Here is a 10,306-nt window from a genome sequence, read left to right as displayed (position 1 = left end):
TTGGGGTTGTTTTCCTTGGAGCAGAGGAGGCTGAGGGGGGACATGATTGAGGTGTACAAAATTATGAGGGGCATAGATAGGATGGATGCTGAGGAGCTTTTTCCCTTAGTAGAGGGGTCAATAACTAGGGGGCATAGATTCAAGGTAAAGGGCGGGAGGTTTAGAGGGGATTTGAGAAAGAACTTTTTCACCCAGAGGGTGGTTGGAGTCTGGAACTCACTGCCTGAAAGGGTTGTGGAGGCAGAAACCCTCACAACATTTAAGAAGCATTTGGATGAGCACTTGAAATGCCATAGCATACAAGGCTACGGGCCAAATGCTGGAATATGGGATTAGATTAGACAGGGCTTGATGGCCGGCGCGGACACGATGGGCCGAAGGGCCTCTATCCGTGCTGTATTACTCTATGACTCTATGACTCTATGAATGGTGTATGATCTTGGTTGAACTTCGCTCAGGACAGTTCCCTTCTGAGTCCATACGTTTGTTTTGTCTTTGAACCTTACTTGGTCACCAGTGTGGAGTTCAGGTAGGTTTTGTGTTCCTCTGTCATAGTAGTACTTTTGCTTTTCTTTCTGTTGTTCTTTGAACTTCCTCACTTTCTCCCCCTCTTTTGTTTTCAGGAGGTTCTCCGGGATGGGTAGGTTTGGCCTTAGCCGACGTCCCATAAGGAGTTGGGCTGGTGACATACCACACTCGAGCGGCGTTGTGCGGTATACAAGCATGCTCTGGTAGAAGTCAGTTCCACTGTCTTTTGCCTTGTACATCAGTCTTTTCACTGTCTGGACCGATTTTTCCACTAGTCCATTGGACTGTGGAAAGTGAGGACTTGACGTTGTGTGGACAAAGTCCCACTCTTTGGCAAAGTGTCGGAAACTTGCATTGTAAAACTGGGGTCCGTTGTCTATGAAGACCTCGCTTGCATGCCATGTCTGGAGAATATGGCTTTCATACATGTTATCACAGCATCTGCAGTGGTGGTGTACAGTCTACAAACCTCTGGATACAGGGAGTAATAGTCTGTGACTACAAGATAGTCCTTCCCTTGACATACGAATAGGTCAGTGCCTACCTTCTGGTAAGGTCTGTCTGGCGCTGGGTGTGGCTTTAGTGGTTCTACAGGATTGCTTGCTTGATATTTCAGGCATATTGTGCAGTTTGACACCTCATTTGTCACATCTTGGTTGATTCGTGGCCAGTACATCACCTCTCGTGCTCTTTTCTTACACTTTTCGATTCCCAGATGTCCTCCATGGATCCTTTTTAGCATCTCTTTTCTCAGACTCTTTGGGATAACTATTTTACTTCCTTTGTAGATGATGCCTTCGACCACTGATAGTTCCGCCCTGCAGTTCCAGTACTCTGCCATGTCAGGTGAGCAGTCTTGCTTCATGTTGGGCCATCCATCCAAGATGCTTTTCCTCAGTCGTCTCATTGTTTCATCTTTGTTTGTCTCAGTCTTTATGAGCTCCATTTTTGCATCTGCTATGGGCAGTGCACTTGTGATCATGTCCACGTAGGCGTTCACTTTTTCATCTATTTTGGTGTTTGCGGGCTCACTTGGGTCAACAGCTCTGGACAACGTGTCTGCTGTATACATCAGCTTACCCGGTGTGTACGCAACATTCAGTGTATAGCGTTGCAGCCTGATCATCATTCTTTGTATTCTAAGCGGACAGCTATTTAGTGGCTTTTGGAACAATGCAATCAAGGGCTTATGGTCAGTCTCTACACTGATTGCTTGTCCTGCCATAAACTGGTGAAATCTTTCACAGGCGTATGTGATGCTGAGCAGCTCCTTTTCTATTTGAACATATCGCATCTCCGCGTCTGTCATTGAGCGCGATGCATATGCAATAGGTTGCCAGTAGTCATATTTTTGCAGAAGAACGGCACCGAGCCCACTCTGTGATGCATCTGATGATAGCTTGATGGGTCTCGCTGGGTCATAAAACCTCAGAACTGGTTCCTCTGTGAGCAGTTTCTTTAGATCGCTCCATGGCTTCTCATGCTCATGATTCCATTCCCATTCTATGTTCTTTTCAGTTAGTCTTCTCAGTGGCGCCATCTTTTCTGAGAGGTTGGATATGAATTTACCCATGTAGTTGATCATTCCATTAAACCTCTGCACGTCCTTTTTGCATTGTGGCTTTGGCATATTCTCAATGGCAGACACCTTTCTGGGATCTGGTCTGATGCCCTCACTGCTAAGGATATCTCCCACGAATGTCAGTTCTGTCACCCCGAGCTGGCATTTCTCTCTATTCAGCTTCAGGTTTGCTTTCCTCGTTGCTTCCAGCACTTTTTTCAGTCTCTCGTCATGCTCAGTTCTCGTGGTTCCCCATACTATGATGTCATCCATTGATGTATCAACTCCCTCCAGGTGCTCATAGATCATATGGATAGTTTTGTGATACACTTCAGGAGCTGAGGCAATGCCAAATGGTAACCTTAGGAATCTGTATCTGCCAAATGGACTGTTGAACGTGCACAGTCTTGAACTTGCCTCGTCCAGTTTCATCTGCCAAAATCCTGATGATGCATCTAACTTGCTGAAATACTTTGCATTTGCAAACTGTGACATGATTTCCTCACGTGTAGGAACTTGAAGTGCTCTCTCTTTATTGCTCTGTTTAGATCTCTTGGATCCAGGCAAATTCTGAGCTTTCCATTCTTTTTGTCCACAACGACGAGGGAACTCACCCACTCAGTTGGCTCATCTATCTTCTGAATCACATTCAGGCTTTCCATCCTGTCCAACTCTGCCTTCAGCTACTTTTGAAGAGCAAACGGAACTTTTCTGCATGGATGTATGACCGTTGGCATACTTTTATCTACTCTGATCGTGTGTTCTCCTGGAAGGCAGCCTAGACCCTGAAATAGGTCGTTGTACTCTTTCATGAGTTCATCATAGACTGTCTCTCCTTCGCTTTCCACAACGAGGACTCTCTTTACCAAGTTCAGTCTCTCACAGGCTATTAAACCTAGTATGGCTTGCACATCCTTTGGCACCACGATTAATGCTAGCGTGTGCTCTCTGTCCTTGTGTGTTACTTTGACAATGCATTTTCCTTTCACTAGTATATCAATACCTGAGTATCCTGTCACTTTCACTTTTATTCCATGTATCTTTGGTCTGGGTCTAATTTTCTTAAAATCGGTCTCTGATATCACATTAACTTGTGCTCCAGTATCCAATTTAAATGGAATGCGTATGTCATTCACTTTTAGTGTCAACATCCAGTCTCTTTTTTCTTTTTTGTTTTCAGGCACAACAACTACATAGAACTCCTCTATCTCGCTTTCATCTACTGCATGGACCTTGCTTTGTTGCGCTTGGTTCTTACAGCAACGGGCATAATGGTTGTTTTTGTTGCAACTATTGCATGTTTTACCATGTGCTGGACACTTTTTTGGTGGATGCTGTGTACCGCATCGACTACATGACTTTCGTTTGCCCCTTTCATTTTTGTTCGCTGGCCATGCCTCTTTTTTCACATTGGCGCTCTTTTTGTTAAACGGTTTGTGTCCGTTCTTACTCACTGCATCCACGTTGCAGCTACTGTCACTGAACAGTTCCTTTGCCTGCGACTTCACAGTTTCTGTGGCCCTACACAGTGCTATGGCTTTCCCCAGGTCTAGATTTTGCTCTCTTAGCAGTCTTTCCCTTAGACCATTATCTGGAATACCACACACCAGTCTGTCTTATATCAGCGAGTCTGTCAGTCCCCCAAATTCACATGTTTTGCTTCGGTTTCTCAGTTCATTCACATACTGATCAATAGTCTCTCCCGTTTTCTGTACACATGTGAAACATCTGTGCCTCTCAAATGTCACGTTACGTTTAGGTATGCAGTAGGCCTCAAACTGTTCCATTATTTTATCCAGCTTCATTTTGTCTCCATCAGCAGCGAATGTGAAGTTATTATACACCTCCAGCGCTTCATCACCCACGACATGTAAGAACACTGACGCTTTCATTTTATCACTTTTCTCGTCAGCTCCGATTGCTGATAAATACAACTCCAAACGTTGTTTGAACCTTCTCCAATTTTCAGCCACATTACCTGTCAACTGAAGCTTCGCCGGTGGGTGTAAACCTTCCATTTTTCACTTCGTTAGCTATTCTCCAATGGTAAGTAACGATGTTCTCTTTTGGCTTGCTAATATGTGGAGAGCTGATTTAACTTCAGATTTCTCCTCTTCATCTCTTTCAATCACTTCTGACACCATGTATCGACTTGTATGTGGGTTCAATGACGACACATTCATGAAAGAGAATGTCTTTCAATCTAAAGTTTGTTCAACTCATTTAACATCATTACAGGAGACACCATCTTAGAGATCCATCTAATACGAAACTAAAACGAAACTCCTTCTCTCACATGCCCTCTGCTGGTTAGGCATAAATAATCAAACAGGCAAATATGCTGGTAAGGCATCATAATCAAACAGGCAAATACCATCACTATTTGCTGATATCATTACATTCTGCACCCCACATGCAGATGTAAATACCCTCATCTGGTTCCCACCATTTGTCCCAACAGACACTCAATCCCCCATGAGTCCCCGTAATAGTCCAATGGGTATTGTTACCCAGTCGCTCCCACTCGACCGTGGAGTTCTTCATGGTTTTACTCAGCTTCCTGAGCCACCACCATCTGTTCAAAGGAACATGTCCAGTACAAATCAAACAAATCTTCTTCCCGATGGTGACGCTGACTCTGGGCGCGATGATCCTCAACCTGGGACACATTAGAGAAGTCTCTCCGTATGCGGATCCGGACTGGCTGGAGTATTCCATTGAGTTCCACCCCAGCCAACCTGGCCACCTCCCTTCGTGGAAATAGGTGGCTGTTTCTTCAACGTCCCGTCTCCCGGTCCCATCCGTCGCGATGGGGGCTGTGTCCCCGGAACATCCATATACAATGGAGTCCTTGGTGTAGCCCCGATAGGCCAAGCCACACCCGATCACCGCGAATCCGATGAAAATTCTTTCCATGGTACCTTTGGTTCCTGCAACAGATTTAAACGATACAGCCAGGCTCCCGAGAGATTCTGGCCTAGATGAAGGCATGATCGGGTCTTTCGACCTCGATCCATAACAAACACACACACGCTGGGCAGATTCCAAAACTACTTCTTATAAAAATATTACACAACAAAAACTTAACGAAACTTAAACATAACTAAATCTTAAACTTTATTAAACTTATGTACAGCGCCGCCAGTCCCCGGGCGGCCTGCCTAATCTCTGTTCGGGTTGCAGCTCACCGCTCCCTGTGGCGGGGCTGCACTGACCTGCAGTTTGAGTCCCCCGCAGCCTTTTGCTGCCAACTGGGGACTGCGTCTCTCCAGGGATTTCCCAATTCGGTGACCGCTGAAGTGAGGGGAATCGGGCCAGAGTTTCCTTGGCTGAGGCGTACGAGATGACCTGCGAATGGGTAATTTGGGCGAGGCTCCCTTAGCGAGTGGACCTTTGGTTGGGACTTTAGCCCTCACAGCCCGTGGCTCCTGCACGACTGCCGGCTTCGGCTCCCTTCCCTCAGGCTCCGCCCATTTGGGATTTGGGTCTGTGGCAGACGACTTCTCCCTACCTGCCCCTATAGGTGGAGAATCACCGCCCCCAAGTTTTACCTCCCCTACGCTTGAGTCGAGGGCGGGACCTCCGTCCTCCGACTCCACCTCCTCCAGAATCGTGTCAAGCCAGAGATTTATTGGCCGAGGCATCCGAGGCGACCTGTGAGGGGGTAACTTGGGCGAGGCTCCCTTAGCGAGTGGTCCTTTGGTTGGGACTTTAGCCCTCACAGCCCGTGGCTCCTCCACGACTGCCGGCTTTGGCTCCCTTCCCTCAGACTCCACCCCTTTGGGATTTGGGTCTGTGGCAGACGACTTCTCCCTTCCTGTCCCTACAGGTGGAGAATCTCCGCCCCCAAATTCTACCTCCCCTACGCTTGAGTCGAGGGCGGGAACTCCGTCCTCCGAGTCCAACTCCTCCAGAATCGTGTTGGGGCGGAGCCTAGCTGTTCGGGCTCCTCCCTAACTGTGCTCGGGTCCGGGGGAGGGCCTTGGACTTCGGGCTCTTCCCCGTCTGAGTCCCAGGCCAATGGGGAAGCCTCCCAGGTAAGCGGGATAGCTGCTCCCCTCAAGCAGGCTGCGGTGCCAGCCTGTGTGGTCTGTGACTTACTGCACGCCTCAGGCTGAGGATTATTACCCTCAGACCTGTCCTCGGTTGTTGGTTCTTTTGCACCCGGCTTAAATAAGACGGGCTGCGCTGGCTCTAGTCATTTGGGTGCAGCAGTCGGGGCTGCGGCAACGACAGGACCGGTAGTGGCTGCTACCTTCCCCTGCGAGATCATAAGAGACCGCATTGCCTCTAAAATTGATTCTATTGCAGCGGGATCCATAGCTGCACCGGTTCCTCTTTCTAGGGCAGGGGCTGTGGCTTGAACCTGGACTCGTGCTGGGGCAGCGGTCTGGGCTTGGGCTTGGGCTGCGGGAGATTTTCCCTTATTATCCTTCCACGGATTTTTACAGTCCCTGCGCCAATGTCCATCCTTCCCACACCCGTAGCAATTGAGCTTGGCCTGGGGAGAGCGATTCCCCTCCTGATGCCACTCCTTTTTACTTGGGGCTGCGGGTTTTGCCTCATGCACTTTTCCCTTAGAGGGAGGTGTCTCCTGACTTCTACAATTCTTGTATGCGGTGGTAAGCTGTCGGAGCACTGTCTCCTCCATGACACTGGGACCTTGGGGCTCAAACCAAGATCTGGCTAGAGCCTGTATCTGTGGCAAGCTGTTGGCAACGGAGCCAATGAACCCGCTGTTCGGCGTTCATTGCGGCCCATTCAGGCATGCCCGGACAACTGTGCCGACACACTGGCCACAGCCTTTTTGCGAAAACCCGCGGGAGTTCTCCAGTTAGCTGCACAGTCCCTTTCACACGGAGGAACGGATTACTGTCATCCACTCCCAGAAATTCCAAGACCTCCTCCCTGAGTTCCACATACCCTGTCCGTCCCCTCTTACTCTCGTCTGAGAGGCACTGAAGGATTGTGCTATCCCGGGAGAATAGCAACACCTTTGCCTGTTCAAGATCATCACAATCATTGATGGCGGCTGTTTCCTCTACCTCCCTGAAATGGACTGAGGGATCTCCCTTCTCGGAAAGTTTTGGGAGGTGGCTTATCATCGCTCTGAGTTGTGGGGCAGCACGATCTGGTTCAGGAGGGGTCCGTCCACGCCGTTAGCGTCGGTGGGACCGTACCTCTGTTGCCGAGTAGGACCCATTGGTGCCGGCTCTGGCTTTTCTACCAGGGGTTGTTCTTCCTCCTGCTCCACCTCGGCTTCCTCCCCTTCTACCACCCCCCCTTCTGGCCAAACCTCACTGTAGCTCGGCGGTGCTGAGGGTTCAGTGGCTGGTGTCACAACTACTTCGTGTGGAATCGGTCTTTTGGATTCCTTCAGGGAGTCTATTTGACTCGCTTTTGGGCTTACGAGGCATACCATGCCTTTTGCCTTAGCTAGGGCCATTCTTAGGTCCTCTAACTCCTTCTGGCAGGGGCCGTGGTCTGCGCTCTCAAACCCATTATCAATGGTCAGCTTGCAAGCTGCATTTACCTCTACTACCCTCTCCTCCTGCGCTCTTAGCTCTTGTGCGAGGCGGGCGTTTTTCTCCCGCACTCTCCCTTCATGAAGCTTTGCCTCTGTGACCTGGCATTCCAGGTACTCTACTTTAGCCTGATGTTGGCTGGCTATACTTTGGCATTCCTGATTCAGCGCGTGAAGCGCTGTGATGAGTTTTTCCCCACCCATTGCCTTCTCCTCTATTTCTACTGCCTGGGCTGTTATCCTGGCTGCTTGCGCTGCAACGACTCTGTCCAAAAGCTGGACTTGTCTTTTGTAGCACATCAGCCACACTGCCTTCTCCACTGACTTCTTATGTTCTTTGCTCTCTGTCCACCTGATGGCTGCGTCTACCGGACGCCCATCCAGTAAGAGATCGGAAATCCACTGCTTAGTGAGATTTACCTTGCCAAAAACATAATCCGCTATCCTCTCACCCATGACATTTCGTCCATTCAAACCTGGATCTAATACTTTGCAATCCTGCTGCCAGTGTCCTGCCGCGGTCGCCATTTTCTGTAAGGGGTTTTAGTTCGCAGAGGTTTCTCTCTCTAGAGACCTCTCTCTCTTGCACAGTAAAACCTTGAGTGGTTCGACCCACTCGCCCCTTAGGTTCTATACACTGAACTTTGAGGCAGGAACTACAATGTAGAGAATACTCTATAGACCATGTTTAATGAAAACGAAATGAAATTTTATTGCATAAAATAACAAATCAAAATGCAAGTCAATAAAAAGGTACATGGGAGGGAAAAACAAATCATAACACAGTGCTAACTAAGATATATACAGGCATGTTATACTTCACAAAAATCATCACGAAATGGGGAAACACACGGAACATCGAGGGACAACAACTCATAATTAATTATCCCCTGAAATGCCCACCCCCTTAAAACTATCGAGATCCGATTATGAAGGGCCAGAAACATGCTCACCAATCCAATTAAAAGTACAAGGTTTTGAAAGGTCTGCGTTTTGATCCTCTCAGGCATCATGTCTTCACACGGTCAACGCTGCGGGCTGCGACACTCTTTCTTCTCCCTCGAGGTGAAGGTCACGGACAGGCTGGATGCTAGCAGGCCTGGACGTCGTCGTGGACAGAGACCAACTGTTTGACCATTGTCATATAGGTTTCTTCTGTCCTTTTTGTCTCGTCAACGGCCCGGGGTTTGTCGATGATCTCCCGATGGCTACCCCGGGGCGGGACGCTGACTCGAATTAGCTTCTTGACTGGTCTCCGGATCGACGTTCCTCCACGGCTCTCGAAAAGACAAACTGATCCCCCAATCTCAAGTTCCAAGCTAAGCCACGCTACCCTACCAACAGATATCCCGGGTCCTCAATTATACTTCTCAATGAAGGCCTTATCTCCCGCCATATCACGGTGAGTCTTTGTTTAATTCTTGGCGGGCTTGTATCACAGCGGGGTAGTCTTTGTGTAAGAATTACCTTCTGGATGGCCGGTAACTGCCATCTCTGATCTGGAATGACCTGGTAATGCTTTTAATGTCCTTCTGATGTCTTAAACGGTTCTTGATGTTCCACCATATGAATATGAAATTGTTTCCCTTTGTCTGGGTAAACATTTAGATGGCCTTTATCTGCAGGCCGATCTGACTGGATCTGCATCCAATCCATATGTATGTGGTACTGCCTGGTTTCGTTTACTCTGAAACTGTGTTCCAGAACTTACTGTGGGCTGAATCCACAAAGGCTGTCTGTAGACTGCAAGAACCATTTTACACTGTCCCAGAAGATGGTCACGGGGTTTGGTGGCCATTTTGTATGCCCCTTTTTCCTGGGCTTCTTTTAAAACAGTCTTTAAAATTAAGGCCTTTTCTGCCATATACCCTTATAGGACAATGTTTAATTTTGCAAATCTTACAGAATAAATGGTTCATTTTCAGGTTGGCAGGCTGTAACTAGTGGGGTACCGCTAGGATCAGTGCTTGGGCCTCAGCTATTCACAATCTTCATCAATGATCTGGATGAGGGGACCAAATGTAATATATCCAAGTTTGCTGATGATACAAAGCTGGGAGGGAATTTAAGTTGTGACGAGGATGCAAGGAGGCTTCAAGGGGATATAGACAGGCTAAGTGAGTGGGCAAGGCCATGGCAAATCGAATATAATGTGGATAACTATGAAGTTATCCACTTTGGTAGGAAAAATAGAAAAGCAGTGTATTTTTTGTATGGTGAGAGACTGGGAAATGTTGGTGTTCAGAGGGACCTGGGTGTCGTTGTACACGAATCACTGAAAGTTAACATGCAGGTACAGCAAGAAATTAGGAAAGCAAAGGTTATGTTGGCCTTTATTACAAGAGGATTTGAGTATAAGAGTAAAGATGTCTTAGTGCAACTTTATATGGCCCTGGTGAGGCCACACCTGGAGTATTGTGTACAGTTCTGGTCTCCTTACCGAAGGAAGGATATACTTGCCATACAGGGAGTGCAACGAAGGTTCACCAGACTGGTTCCTGGGATAGGGGGATTGTCCTATGAGGAGAGATTGAGTAGACTAGGCCTATATTCTCTGGAGTTTAGAAGAATGAGACGTGAACTCATTGAAACATATAGAATTCTTACAGGGCTTGACAGTGTAGATGCAGAGAGGATGTTTCCCCTGGCTGGTGAGTCTAGAACCAGGGGTCACAGACTCAGAATAAGGGGTC

Source organism: Somniosus microcephalus, chromosome 12, assembly GCF_052327205.1.
Source record: "Somniosus microcephalus isolate GS21.2 chromosome 12, FLI_Smic_1.0, whole genome shotgun sequence".
Taxonomy (NCBI): domain Eukaryota; kingdom Metazoa; phylum Chordata; class Chondrichthyes; order Squaliformes; family Somniosidae; genus Somniosus; species Somniosus microcephalus.
Note: the sequence above shows the minus strand (reverse complement) of the source record.